This window comes from Bubalus kerabau, chromosome 7, assembly GCF_029407905.1.
Source record: "Bubalus kerabau isolate K-KA32 ecotype Philippines breed swamp buffalo chromosome 7, PCC_UOA_SB_1v2, whole genome shotgun sequence".
NCBI lineage: Eukaryota > Metazoa > Chordata > Mammalia > Artiodactyla > Bovidae > Bubalus > Bubalus kerabau.
The window spans coordinates 35,191,519-35,207,642 of NC_073630.1; positions in this window are offsets into that span (position 1 = coordinate 35,191,519).

Below are 16,124 nucleotides of genomic sequence, written 5' to 3' on the forward strand. Positions count from 1 at the left end.
ATGCTAAAGCTGAAGCTCCAATACTTTGGCCACCTCATGTGAAGAGTTGACTCATTGGAAAAGACCCTGATGCTGGGAGGGATTGGGAGCAGGAGCAGAAGGGGATGACAGAGGATGAGATGGCTGGATGGCATCACCGACTCAATGGACGTGAGTTTGAGTGGACTCTGGGAGTTGTTGATGGACAGGGAGGCCTGGCGTGCTGCAATTCATGGGGTTGCAAAGAGTTGGACATGACTGAGCGACTGAACTGAACTGAACTGAGAAACAAGTTATATGGCAATAAGGCATATGTTAAGAGCAGGTTGGCATATTGGGTAATGACTTTTATGTATGTTAACAAGAGGCAGGAATAAATATTATTTAAATGGTTAACATCAAAGCAGACATTGATTTCATCTACCGGCTATAAAGGAGTTGACTTCTCTTATGCCCATCTGGGCAATGTTCTAGATTATGTGTTCAATATGTTGACTTTTAATAAACTTACTAGAATGTTTTAGGTCTGTGACTTGCCTTACTTATCCTGGCCAATGATTTCCAGGGCTTCAGCTTGATAAGTATGGATATAGATAGATATCTGTCTCTTTTTCTATCCAGCAGTCATCTAATAAGGACATTCCTAAGAGATATCTTGCTCTGGTCATATATAAAGATAAACTATGCTGCAAAGCGGTAAAATAGTTCAGCAAAACTGCATTCACTATGAACTTATGTTAAGGATATAGAAAATGTAGACACAATAGATAGCTTTTTACAAATATATTTCATAAATAAAAGTAATAAAGAACACTAGAGTGAGTACCCTGAGGGAGTTGCTTAAAGTAATAAATAAGTAGGATTTTGCTAAGTGCTCATTTGATGAGGAGATGGTAGTAATCTTTGTAAGAATCATAAACATTAATTTAACTCCTTCTTTACTCATTAAATATATTCAGATGCATAATAAGTATAAGATTTCATGAAGAAAAAAAATCACAACTTTACTGGGAAATATTGTTGACAATAGGTTTGTCTTAAGGTAGGTGCACACAGAAATTCTTAATGGACTCTTAAAAGTATTCCTGGACTTCTTAAAAGTCCATGATGGACTCTTAAAAGTATTCATTGAGCTTCTTTAGTGGAACTCACCTGCCAATGCAGGGGACATGGATTTGATCCTTGGTCCGGGGAGATCCCACATGCCATGGAGCAACTAAGCCCATTGGCCACTACTGAAGCCTGGAAGCCTAGGTGTGCTCTGCAACAACAGAAGCCACCGCATTGAGAAGCCTGCGCACTGCAACAAAGGGTAGCCCCCCACTTGCTGCAACTAGAGAAAGTCCTTGGAGAGCAGCAAAGACTCAGCATGGCCAAAAATAAATAAATAAAAAGAATTTTAAAAAAGTGTTCATCAAGGAGAAGAGTCATCTACTAGACAATAACGGGTACTATATTAAATAAATGCATTGATTTTCCCATTTTAGAACTCAGCTAGTAAGATTTAGTGATATGATATACTGGGTCTCTGATTCTTATTCCTTTTTATTTCCTTTTGAACTTTTTATTTTGTATTGGAATATACTCAATTAATGATGTTGTGATAGTTTCAGGTGAGCAGCGAAGGGACTCAGCCATACATATACATGTATCCATTCTCCCCCAACCCCCTTCCCATCCAGGCTGCCACATAACATTGAGCAGAGTTCCATGTACTATACAATGGGTCCTTGTTGGTTATCCATTTTAAATCTAGCAGTGTGTACATACTCACCTTATCTAGATTTTAAAAGTATGAGAGTTTAATTATGGGAATGTTTGCCAAGGCACACCTTTGTTCTTTAGCATCTGCTGAGTGAAGGAGCACCTATTAAGCTGTTAAGATATTAATGCTCTTGAACCCCTATGGCTGTGTTAAGTTACCGTGTGTATTGAAATCATTAAGTTCTCTGCCTGTGGTTTGTGGTTCAGCAACGCAAGCATCTCTAGAATTCCTGCTTCCCTACAAAATGTTAGTTGTGTATGGCTGACAGACAGAAACTTGTATTTCTCCTCTATTTTTTTCCTCTTTCAGTCTATGAGGAATATGTGTTCTTGGTGTTGATCATTCCTGAGATAGTTGACAAAAAATATTTCATGGCAGAATGATTTATAACATTCCAGTCCTTAAAATATTTGGATATTATAATGCGGTAAATACGGAAGTCATATTCTTCACCTGTCTCAGGGTATGTTCTCATTGTTTGCTGTGGGTTTTAGTCAGTCATTTAATGACTTAGTAAATTATTTTTGTAAATTTTTTTTCGGTAAACTCTTTTTGTCATGTGTGGTGTCTAAAATCTGTTCCTTAAGCTTGTGGTCAGCTACTGTTTTGACAGAAATTTCCTTGAATACTTGGACTTCCTCCTCCCCCGCCCCCCGCTCCCCACCCCCCAAAAAAAGAAGGAACAAAAAGAAAGAACAGGGGGAAAAAATTAAAACAATTCTGCCATTCTCTGCAGGCTGGCTCTGTGTTGTGGCACCCTCTCAGTGCTTAGCCAGGCTAGTTACAACTGTGCCTTAGCCTTAGTTCTTAACTTGTGGTGAGTATAATGGACGGCCAGAGGTAAAAAGCTTGTAGTCTTTTTGGATTTTTCTGACTGTGCATCTTATCCTGTGCAGTATGTGGCTCTCTAAATTCCTTGTATATGCAAGTGCTTTTCAGTGCCTTGCTTTCCAAAAGAAAGCATTGTCTTCCCAGCTTTTCCTCCTATGCATGCCTATTGTTCGCTTCAACTACAGTCTTTTGTCCCAAACAGCAGAGACAGTGAGCTGTTCATTTGCCTTGGTGTTTTCTAGGAACGCCTTCTCTGAAGACACTTTTCTGCCTTTAACTGATTGACAGGGAAAACACAATGCAACAGATATTGTGGGGTGCGGTGAAAGAAACGTTTAAAGGGAAATTTGTAGTTTTAAATTTAAAATAGTTAAAATTTTGTATGAGATAGAAAAATTTTAAAGTCAGTGAAAAACAGGGTGATATCAGCAAATATAGCAGAGACTATTAGGAGACAATTGTTTCCTAGAGACAATATAGGAGACAATTCTTGAGTTGGGAGAAACAAAGACAGGTACCTCCCATCATCCCTTCAGGTAGCGCCAGGGCAGGCAAAAACAGAACACCGTTCTTTCAGAAGTTCTGCTTTGATCACTCCAGAGCCAGGGTGAAGGTCCCAAACTGGGAGCATAGGTTCTTGTCCTTAAGACTGCTATGAGCTAAGGAGCAAGCTGGACAAGGTCACGGAAAATTGCCACGGAGCACTCCTGCTGTTTTAAAGTTGCCTTTTCTTGATCAACATATGCTTCATTGCTGTAAAACCTTTTAGTATTTCCCAGGGTTCTTCCACTTGATTCTGGCAGTTTTCACTCAGCTTTTCTAACTTTTTGTGGAGAAAAACTTGGAGCTAACGTCTCTGCTATATTTGCTGATATCACTCTGTTTTTCACTGACTTTAAAATTTTTCTATCTCATACAAAATTTTAAATTTAAAACTAAAAATTTCCCTTTAAACATTTCTTTCACTGCACCCCACAATATCTGTTGCATTGTGTTTTCCCTGTCAATCAGTTAGAAATATTTTCTAATTTCTCTTGTAACATATTATTTGATCTTCAGGTTATTTAGAAATATACTTTATAATTTCAATATATTTGGTGCTTTCCCAGAAATCTTTTTGCTACTGATTTTTTATTTAATAAGTTTGGGGATATGGGAACATGCTAAGGTTTAAATCCTTTGAAATTTGCTGAGATTAATGCATTATGCAGCCTACTGTCTATATTAGTGAGCATTCCACGAAGAAGTCAAAACAAATGTTTTCCTTCTGACCAAATTAAATCAGTTTAGATCTTGATCCTGCATATAAGGTACTGGTTCTATGTTTTTATTTCCACACCACACCTGAAAAACCATCACTGACTTTCACAGTGAAGAGTAGTTGCTTGATTCAGCAGATTTGCCTAAAGTGAACAAATAAAGCATGGAGATTTAGATGGAACTAACACAAGCACATGTTACTATATTATTAATAAGAAGATTTAAGTCATTGGTCCTGTTCTTCCCCAGGTTTCAAAGTCAATTTGCTTTTTTTCAGTTAAGTGGTAAAAGTAAGGAGCACAATTATTCATTCATAACAGTAGACACCATCCCATTTGTTACACCATCAGCTCTCCGTGTTCTGAATGTGAAGGGGTCAATGAAGATGGACTGAAAAAGGTCACCTTCCGACATGTATTTTAATGAAAATTATTGGGCTGGGATCACTGGAAATAGGACTATACCAGCAGTCTCTTTCATCTGTGAAATACAACTTTTCCAGTTTCATAAGAACTACAAAATACATATTTTTCTGATCTACTATTTTGGATTTTTTACCCCTGTTCCTATAGTCAGAGTTTTAGTTCTATGTAACAATAAAAGGACAGAGAAAGCTCCAGAACATCTTTGGAACTGAGTGGTTATTACAGGGGACAACCAGTGATTCTTTATCTAGCAGAAGTAACTAGTCACCTAGAGTTTGCATTCTGGCAATTGAGTTATCTGCAAATTTGATCTGCTACAGAGAAGTTAAAAGAATGCAACCAGTATTTATAAAGATGGCTAGCTATTATGGGAATAATGTTGCAAGCTAAAACTAATTGGGATAGAAGAGAAAATAATTTCATAAATAGCCCATCACACTCAGTGCAGCTGTTGCACAAAGGAGAGTGCACAGTTAATCTATTATACTCCACTACTTTGTTTCTTCTTGTCAGAAAATTAGTTAAGAGCATGTAAGACCTCAACTAGAATACCAGGTTTTGACAGCCACATGAAAATTGTGAAGATTCATCTGACATATTTCACTGAGCATAATAACCTCCAGATCCATCCATATTGCTCCAAATGGTAAGATGTCATTGTTTGTTTCTTTTTTTAATAGCTGAGTAATCTGCCATTGTGTATATACACTGCATCTTCTTTTTCCATTCATAAATAGATGGACAGTTAGGTTGCCTCCATATCTTGGCTATTGTATTGAGTTGGCCAAAAGGTTCATATGGGTTTTTCTGTAAGATGTTACAGTGCTGTGATGAACCTAGGGGTACATACATATTTTTCAATTTGTATTTTTATTTTCTTTGGCTAAATACTCAGAAGTGGAATTACTGGATCATATGGTAGATCTATTTTTATTTACTTTTTTTTTGAGAACTCTTCATATTGTTTTCCATTGTAACTGTACCAATTTACATTCCCATCAACAGTGCATAAGCGTTTCCTTTTCCCCACATTCTTCCTGACATTTGTTTCTTATCTCTTTGATGATAGCCATTCTGATGGGTATGAGATGGTATCTTATTCTGGTTTTGATTTTACATTTTCCTGATGATTAGTGATGTTAAGCATCTTCTCATGTGCCCATTGGCCATCTAGACATCTGTTTTGGAAAAGATATCTATTCAGGTCTCTGCCTGTTTTTAAATCATGTTTCTTTTTTTTTGATATTAAGTTTTATGAGCTCTTTATATATGTTGGATATCAACCTCTTATTGAATATCATGCATGTCTGTGTGCTCAGTCATGTCCAACTCTTTGCAACCTTATGGACTATAGCCCACCAGGCTCCTCTGTCCATCGAGTTTTCCAGGCAGGAATACTGGAGTGGGTTGCCATTTCCTCCTCTAGGGTATTTTTCCCAAACCAGGGATCCAATCTGTGTCTCCTGAGTCTTTTGCATTGGCAGGTGGATTCTTTACTGCTGCCACCTGGGAATGCCCCTTATTGGATATATCATTTGTAAATATTTTCTCCCAATCAGAGTGTTTGCAAATAAGGGCAATTTTCTCTTTTCCAATCTTTTTAATTTTTTAAAAATAGTTATTTCTTTGTTGCACAGTTAGAATGGCTCATATAATGTTGAAGAATAGGGTGTTGGAAATTTTTACCTCTTCAAACTAGTTTATAGCCATTCATCGTCTTACTGTTCCTCTTGGAAATCTAGTTACACAAATGTTAGAACTTCTCACAGTACCGCCTATTTATCTGATCTTCTCTTTTGTATTTTCCAGTGTTTTGTCACTCCCTGATTCATTTTTAGTGTTTTATTCTAACTATATCAAAAGTTTAACTTGCTCTTCAGTTGTATCTAATCTATTATTAACCCATCCATTGGGTTCTTAATTTCAGTTATTGTATTTTTCAATCCTAGAGTTTCTCCTAGTTCTTTCATAATTCCAGTACTTTTGTCAAAATTCTGCATTTATATATCTATAAATGTATTAAACATAACTATTTGAAAGTATATGTTTGCTAATTCAATTGTCTGGATTCTCTGAAATGTTTTCTATTTTCTGTTCTATCTCTTCAGTTTGGTTTATATCTCTTTGTATGTTCTGCCACTTTAATATATTTTATATTTAATTTATCTTGGCTCAGATGGTAAAGAATCTGCCTGCAATGCAAGAGACCTGGGTTCGATACCTAGGTCAGGAAGATCCCCTGGAGACAGGAATGGCAACCCACTCCAGTATTCTTGCCTGGGAAATCCCATGAACAGAGGAACCTGGCGGGCTACAGTCCATGTGGTTGCAAAGAGTCAGACACGACTGAGCAACTAACACTTTCATATTTAATATCAGATATTTATGTGAAAATTATGGAAATATTTTGAGACTTAAATGATATTAATTTCCTCCAGAAATGATTTATAGTTTCTTTTTCCCATGAGGGTAGGATCAGTCTCAGACCTCCTTAATGTAACTGTGAAATTGAGATGACTGGCAGCTGGACTTTAGCAAAAGAGTCTATTTATTTTTGCTTTGCTTTTCCCTTACTCCTAGGACTTAACTTTTTGGAGCACCTACCAAGACCTGTGAACTTATCAGTACCCTTCTCCCAAATGGTAAGCTCTAACGTCAGTTTTCAGCCTCTGAGTCTATTGAGGTTGTTGATTTATTTGTTCAATTTCTCATCCTCTCAGTTTCCTCTTTCAGAAAAATTGCACTACCAGACTCACCTCTCTGCAATTCCTTCTCACAGATTTTTATTTTCACAATTCCTCTTTGCCTTTTTTCCTTAGCTCTTCCAATGGCTTTACACATATGTTTCTCGCATTAGTCTACTTTTTCTAGTTATTTTCAGTTCAAGGGTAGAGTTTAATTATCTAATCTTCCTGTACTGAAATTTAAAATTTCTTCCCTTAATTTCTCATTTCTTTTCTGTGAAAGAAAATTAGCAGGAGAGAAATCTTTAACAAAAGAGAATATAGATCAATATTTACTAAGCATTGATCACATGCCTAACCGTTAGTATACATTTTCATTAATAATGTTCAAATTCTGTGATGTCATAAAAGTCATCTCTTTTTAAAGATTATAACCAATGCAAAACAAACAAAAACCTCAAAATAGAGTGGTTAGAAGATTTTGCTCCATGAGTGTTTCTCATTTATTAATGCAGATAATTCACATGGGGATACTATTCTATGCAGAGTCTGATTCAGATGCTCTGGGGTTTGGCCTGAGATTCTGTATTACTACTAAGTGCCTGAGGGAGGCTGATATTGCAGGTCCACAGACCACACGTTGAGTAACAAGGCACACCATCATGCCACCAAAGCAGCTTTTTATCTTTGTCTATGCTGCTGCTGCTGCTGCTAAGTCGCTTCAGTTGTGTCCAACTCTGTGCGACCCCATAGACGGCAGCCCACCAGGCTCCCCTGTCCCCGGGATTCTCCAGGCAAGAACAGTGGAGTGGGTTGCCACTTCCTTCTCCAATGCATGAAAAGTGAAAAGTGAAAGTGAGCCGAGTAAATCTTATCAATCCTCACAACCCATTGGAAAGTGCGTCTTATCTCTTTCCCACTCCTATAATTTCTTCCTTTAAATTGTAAAACAATTCCCCTTCACCTATATTTTCTTATAGTCATATTCTAAGTATGTTCCCTTATTCTTCTTTTTAAAACTATCATTTTGAACTCATCCATACTTCAATCCTACTTCTTGCTTTCTACTGTTCATGCAAACTCAATCAATCTGCTTTTCCCCCTGCTGCATGATTATTTTTATTCAAAATTTCCATCAGATATTATGATCACAGTCTTAACTGTAGTTTGATCAATAACTATTTAACTTCATCTTTATAGCTTCCAGCTTTTCAACTTCTGCTTCTCTGTCCATTATTTATTGCTATCTAATATTGGTCAATTAAAGTTGAGTATTAGCATGCAAAACACAAGTGAGGAAGAGCAGTTAGGCTTTCTGAGTGCAGAAATCAAATAGGAGGAATTCTAGATAGCATTTCCCAAAGTTAAGTTTAGAAACTTCTGTGCCACCCCCAGTTAGGTTATGAGAATTGGGGGAAATGTTGAAATAGATGGACATACAACAATTGTGAGTAAAAACAGGCTAAGAAGATTGACACAGAAAAGAGAAGAAAAGACATGCTAGATATGTATGCTATTTAAGAACCACTGTAAGGGGCTTGTGACCAGGGAATTCAGTTACAGTATCATCACCTCTAGACTAAGCATAATGTCTTGGTCTTCTTTCTGTTCTTTCATTCCCAACTAAACACATTATAAAAGCATAATAAATACCTGCCTATTTGAGTTATACAATGATAAGCGAAAAGAAAGAAAATTACATCAGAGGAATAAATTAATTTCATAGGATTTTATAGCAAATGCTATCAGCTTGCATCATCTAACTTTTCTTTGGCATTATAAATAATATCAAGCTCATTCACCTCTGGTAAAGGTTGTGTTTTCATTATTTAATATTAAGAATGCTCATTATTTTGCATTAATTTTAATTCAATGAATATTAACTAAATATATAATTGACTATTAAATTGCCAGGCATCCTTCATTCTGAGATTTTAAAACTTATTTAATGGGTTCTAAACGAAATAGCAGCTGGATTTGAAGTTCTCAAACAAACCCAGGGATAGTTTGTATCAAAGAACACAAAATATTAGTGAAATTTTTGGCCTCCTTAGTTAAAAAATACCAGATGGCAGTCTTGAAGAGATATGTTTTGAGAGACTTAGAGGGTTAGTGTATTAAGGAAAAAGGATGAAAAGTAAAGGTTTAAAAGTTTTAACATTTACTTCTATCCATGTCTTTGTGTTATCTTTCCTGCTAGAAAACTTAGAAATCAGTAAATCATCGAGAGCTTCCCACATGGCTCGGTGGTAAAGAATCCACCTGCCAGTGCAGGAGACACAGGAGACTTGGGTTCGATCCCTGGGTCGTGAAGATCCCCTGGAGGAGGAAATGGCAACTCATTCCAGTATTCTTGCCTGGAAAATGCCATGGACAGAGGAACCTGGTGGGCCATAGTCCATGGGGCTGCAAAGAATCCGACACGACTGAGTGACTGAGCACAGACACTGGGTTTTTGCCCTGCCAGAGTTTAGCAATTGCTAAGTTCTGTATTACAGCCATTTACTCTAAGCAAGAGATTAAACTCCAAAATATGTCCTAAACATTGCCTAGCTGAAATCAAAAGGGAACTCACTATATTAAAGCACAGAGTGATCTATTATTCAAGGTACATAAACAAAATAAAATCATCCTACACAAAGAGGTGCCAGACAGGTCTTGGCGTATCAGATTTTATATGATGTGGATAATGAAAGCAACCCAGGAGTTATACAAAGACTTAACTTGCATTTCCTTTTTCCTCAATAAAATAAGGGGTTTTAAGGGCATCAAAAGCAAAGCCCATTTATTCCCTAAGTCACTTGTTCATTCATTATAACACAATGTTTATGAGTATCTATTATATTATTTGGGGCACCTGATAGTTGGGATTGCCTTGAGATGCATTCACCTTGGAAACAAAATTTTTATGCAGATCAACATAAAATGAAAATGTACAAAATAATATCCAGGAACCAAATTTTTCTTCAAGCTTGCTATATTTTTGTTGAAAGTCTAACAGATTTGAAGAAATGGTATCCATCAAAGAAAAGTTGGTTTGCTGCTGCTAAGTCACTTCAGTCGTGTCCGACTCTGTGCGACCCCATAGACGGCAGCCCACCAGGCTCCCCCGTCCCTGGGATTCTCCAGGCAAGAACACTGGAGTGGGTTGCCATTTCTTTCTCCAATGCATGAAAGTGAAAAGTGAAAATGAAGTCGCTCAGTCGTGTCCGACCCTCAGCGACCCCACGGACTGCAGCCTTCCAGGCTCCTCCGTCCATGGGATTTTCCAGGCAAGAGTACTGGAGTGGGGTGCCATCGCCTTCTCCAAAAGTTGGTTTAGGTGATGGCATTATAGAAGACATGATCACAGAGGTAAACATTAGCTTTTCATATCCAAGAACTGTCCAAAGAAAAGGGATCGCTAATCCAAGAATTTGAGTTATCCAGTCTAATGGCAGATGTGTCTTTTGTGGGAAGAGATCCATTGGCCTGATGCTTTTAAATATTCACTTCAAATAATCAATTTTTCCTGTTGCAATTTTTCAACATGCAGAAATTCTCTATAATGCTACTTTCCCTATGACTTACTTATAGGAGTAGAATCCACTTAAAGAAGAACTTAAAGTGTTTAATTCTTTTAGCATTTATACTTACCATTGATGAAATTTGCATTCTAGCTTCTCTCTATTTGTCTTCTGAGCCTTATTTGAAGTACTGGTACTTCTAAAGTCTGATCAACTCTGGAACACCTAAAACAATATTTTTAGACTCTTCTAGAGAATACAGCAGGCTTCCCTGCTGGCTCAGATGGTAAAGAATCCACCTGCAATGCAGGACACCTGGGTTCTATCCCTGGCATGGGAAGATCCCCTAGAGAAGGACATGGCAACCCACTCCAGTATTCTTGCCTGGAGAATTCAATGGACAGAGGAGCCTGGTGGGCTACAGTCCATGGGGTCACAAAGAGTCGGACAAGACTAAGTGACTAAGCACAGCACAGAGAATATAGCTGTCTCAAGAATTATAAAGAGGTGTTTCTGAAGTTTGTATTCCATTCTCAAATAAATTTAGAACTTGATTTTAATTCATACGCTCTGCCTACTGATTAGCTATATGACCTGCACTAAATACCTTTCACAATCAGAACAAAGTCTACATTTTAATAATTATGTATGTTTACATATATAAGAATTATGAAAACTAAATAATAATACAAAATAAAGCACTTAGCTAGCATGTGGTGCTTAGTAGTGAAAAAAAAGAGAGAAATGGCTTCCCTGGTAGCTCAGATGGTAAAGAATCTGCCTGCAATGCAGGAGACTGGGTTCAGTCCCTGGGTTGGGAAGATTGCCTAGAGAAGGGAATGGCTATCTATGCCAGTATTCTTGCATGGAGAATCCCATGGACAGAGGAGCCAGGCAGGCTAAGTCCATGGGGTCACAAAGCACATAGCACTTAGTAATTAAGTGCTCAGTAGATGGTAGCTAGTAGCCATAATGGCAGTAGCAGGAAATAGCCCTTAAGTTTCTTATGTCATAAGTCACTGATATCATCATCACTTTGTGCAATATTTTATTCTTTATACATATAGTCTATCAGGTAAGCTGGAAAATAATATTAAGCTTATTTCTAGAAAATTGTTTCTAGAGATTTCAATTCACCATATAAAATCGTTCAAGCAGTTAATCAGAGGCATGAATGGTGGTTAGCATGAGCTTGTAAAGAGTATTAATAAATGTATGAAGAAAACATGACTCATTGAGAAAAGTAAATACAGCTCTATTGACTAAATTATAGTGATAAAACATTATGTGGAGTCATATGCTATCATTTATTAGGGCGACTATACATATAACCATGATGATAAAAGCAAAATATTAACAGAAAATATGGGCAAGGATTAAAGTTTCTGAAGATTGGGATTAGAAAAGCTCTTAAACACCCCATCAAAATATCTACTTCAAGTTAAAGTGCTCTTTAATAAAAAATTAGTTTGCCTTTCAAACAATTATTGATCAATCAAGATTTCTCCATTAGTAGGCCCTGTGATTCATTACATGAATCATAAATATAGTTACATGGTCAAAATAAGAGTGCTGAGTACAAGAGCAATCTCCTCACATCTTATAATATTGCCACTTATTTCATTAATACCCTTGATTTTGTCACTTCAGTAAATATAAAGGTAAAATGCACTGTATTAAATCAATTTGAATTTTTAACTCATATAACCAAAGTTTAAAAATGTAAATTTTCATTAAATAAACATTACCAAAAACTAATAATTTTTCTATACCTTCATCTACAGATTCTGTAGGTTAGTAAGAAAATCATCAAAACCACAGCAGTTACAAATGATTAAACACAAGAGCAAGTAATTGTTCCATTAAGAAATACAATTAGTAAAGAGAAAAAAATTTCAACCTTGTTTGATATCAAAAAAACCCTGAAAATACATGAAGGTATTAAACTTGATCATTAAATCAGCAAAAATAGTAGAAACTTCTAGAGTAATAATACTTAGTGATGCCCAGATTTGGCTCAAAAGGACATAGGCTTTCATGTCTGACAGTTCAGATTTGAATCCTAGAGCCCTAGATCTTTTAATTGCTGTGTGATTTTTTAATACATTCTTATCCTGTATGAACTACTTTTTTCTTTTCTGAAAATCTGCAGATAAAATATTTTCTTCCTGGGATTCAGATAAGTTACGAAGAAAAGGATCATTTCTGTTTTTTCTCATCAGTGACTATCAGTATCTGGCATATTATTGATACTCATTCAGTATTTGTTAAATGAATAAATGGATAAACAAACATGAAAATTAAAAGCAGTAGACAAAGAGATCCCATAAATATTTATCACTATACTTTTTTTGGTAAATGTTGCAATAGAACTTTATTTTGCTGATGGCAATGTAAACTGATTCAAATCATTTTGAAAATTAATTTGAAAACTTGTGATAAGTGACACAGTTTTTCAAATGTAATAGTGATTCCTCTGGGAATTTACATTCAAAATTTATCAAAATAAGACAAATGCTTTATGTAAAGACATTTTCAATATAGTTCTAATTAGACTAGTGAAAAAATTTAAGCAACTTGTATGTTTATTGGCTAAGAACTTATTGATGAAAATCTAGTATATTCAATCACTTGAATATTTTACAGACCATTTAAAAGATTTCTAAGAAGGTCTTATGTCAAAGTGGAACATATATTTTGTTTAGTTCTGTTTTCTTGGTAGCACTTTTAGAGCTTACTGTGTTATATCTTACTTTTTTACCAGAAAAATATAGAAAATGTAAAACAAAGAAGTAAACATAATCTATTAATTTATAAAATTATCATATAAAGTATAAAATGAAAGATTTTTCCACTATTTAATATCCAGTGAGACTTCTGCAGAGGTGATCACAATTAACAGTTTGTGATGTTCCTCCTGAAGTTTAAGATAATATGATATGTATTGGTTGGAATCATCAAAGCACAGAATTGCGTATTTTCCAGCTACATGACTATGGATAAACTTTTATATATGTAGATATCAGATCAGATCAGATCAGATCAGTCGCTCAGTCATGTCCGACTCTTTGCAACCCCATGAATCGCAGCACGCCAGGCCTCCCTGTCCATCACCAACTCCCGCAGTTCACTCAGACTCACGTCCATTGAGTCAGTGATGCCATCCAGCCATCTCATCCTCGGTCATCCTCTTCTCCTCTTGCCCCCAATCCCTCCCAGCATCAGAGTCTTTTCCAATGAGTCAACTCTTCACATGAGGTGGCCAAAGTACTGGAGTTTCAGCTTTAGCATCATTCCTTCCAAAGAAATCCCAGGGCTGATCTCCTTCAGAATGGACTGGTTGGATCTCCTTGCAGTCCAAGGGACTCTCAAGAGTCTTCTCCAACACCACAATTCAAAAGCATCAATTCTTCAGTGCTCAGCCTTCTTCAAAGTCTAACTCTCACATCCATACATGACCATAGGAAAAACCATAGCCTTGACTAGACAAACCTTTGTTGGCAAAGTAATGTCTCTGCTTTTGAATATGCTATCTAGGTTGGTCATAACTTTCCTTCCAAGGAGTAAGCATCTTTTAATTTCATGGCTGCAGTCACCATCTGCAGTGATTTTGTGTAGATATAGGCATATATGTATGTGTAGATATAGGCATATGAAAAAGTGAATGAGTAAAATATCTGCCATGAGTACTGGGATTACATCAATTTCTAAATTTTCTTCAGTGTAATTCTAATGACTCTATGAACCTAAATACAATGAGACAATTGCCTACAGCAGATATGGGCAAAGACTGATACAAGAAGTAAAGCAATATTATTCAACTAATTAGAATTTGGGGGAGGGGGACTTTTGTTATGTAATACAAAAAGGGAGAAAGAAGATTAGAACATTTTTAAGGATCTGATAGATGAAAAATGGTGCCACTATAGCTTTAATCTCTTGGCTAATTTATGTTAGCCAGGGAAGTATTTGTGTTCAAACTGTGCACATTATGAGCATTATCATTTATGAGTGACTGCTTAGTGATTCTGAATATGACTGTTAAGATGGGCACACCAACACTGACTCATATAACTGTCGAGTTATTATTTAAATATAAACTAAACTTGAATAGAATAATAATGCCATTATTATTTGAATAAATTTGAGTCACTATAATTAAGAAGAAATGTTTTCCAAGAAAGGTGAAGTCTAACTGTGCAATGTTGGAAAACAAGAACAGATGGACAAATTGTGATATTAATTTTAGGTGATTTATTCAGACCATTTATAGATATCCGACCATATAAAATTAAAAAAAAAACTTGGTCAACCAAATAGCCAAAGCAATTTTGAGAAAAAAGAACAAAGCTGGAGGTATCACACTTCCTGACTTCTGACAATTCTACAAAGCTACAGTAATCAAAACAGTATGGTACTGTCACAAACCCAGACATATAGATAAATGCAACAGAATAAAGAGTCCAGAAATAAACCCATACACTTATGGTCAATTTATCTATGATAAAACATGCAAAACAATGGGGGAAAAGACAGTTTCTTCAATAAAGTGGTGCTGGGAAAACTGCACAGCTGCATGTAAATAATGAAATTAGAAATTTCCTTACATCATATACAAAATAAACTCAAAATAGATTATGTAAGGCTAGAAACCATAAATCTCCTATAAGAAAACAAAGCAGAGCACTCCTTGATATAAGCCATAGCAATATTTATAAGGATCTATGTCCTAAGGCAAAGAAAACAAAAGCAAACGTAAACAAATGAGACCTAATTAAATTTAATTTAAAAGCTTTTGCACAGTAAAGGGAACCATCAAAAGAATGAAAAGATAACCCAGTGAATGGGAGAAATTAATATTTACAAATGACGTGACCATCAAGGGGTTAGTATCCAAAACATAAATAGCTCATACAGCTCAATATCAAAAAAATAACTCAATTGAAAGTGAACAGAATATCTGAATGGAAATTTTTCCAAAGAAGACAGACACATGAAAAATATGCTCAATATCGCTAACCATCTGAAATGCAGATTCGAACCACAATGAGTGGTCATCTCATACCTGTCAGAATGGCTATCAGCAAAAAACCGCAAATAATAAATGTTGGTGAGGACATGGAGAAAATGGAACCCTGGTACACTGTTGGTGGGAATGTAAATTGAAATGGCCACTATGGGAAAGAGCATTGAGTTTCCTCAAAAAAACTAAAAAATAGAGCTACTAGAAATTACATTCCTGGTAATTTCAGAAGAAAATGAAGACACTAATTCAAAAAAATCATGCACCCTAATGTTCATTGTTTTTTGTATATTATTTCTCATAAAAATAATGTCCAGCATTATTTATAATAGCTAAGATATGAAGCAACTTGTGTTCATTAACAGATGAATAGGCAAAGAAGATGTGGTGTATATAAACAATGGAATATTACTCTGCCATAGAACACAATGAGATTTTGTTTCATTTGCAACACAGAAGGACCTGGAGGGGATTATGCTTAGTGAAATATGTCAAAGAAAGAAAGACAAATACTATATGTTATCACTTACACATGAACTCTAAAAAATGAAACAACTGAGTGAATATAATAAAAGCAGACTTACAGATATAGAGAACAAAATAGTGGATACCAGTGGAGAGAGGCAAGGGGGAGGAAGAAAAAAGAATTAG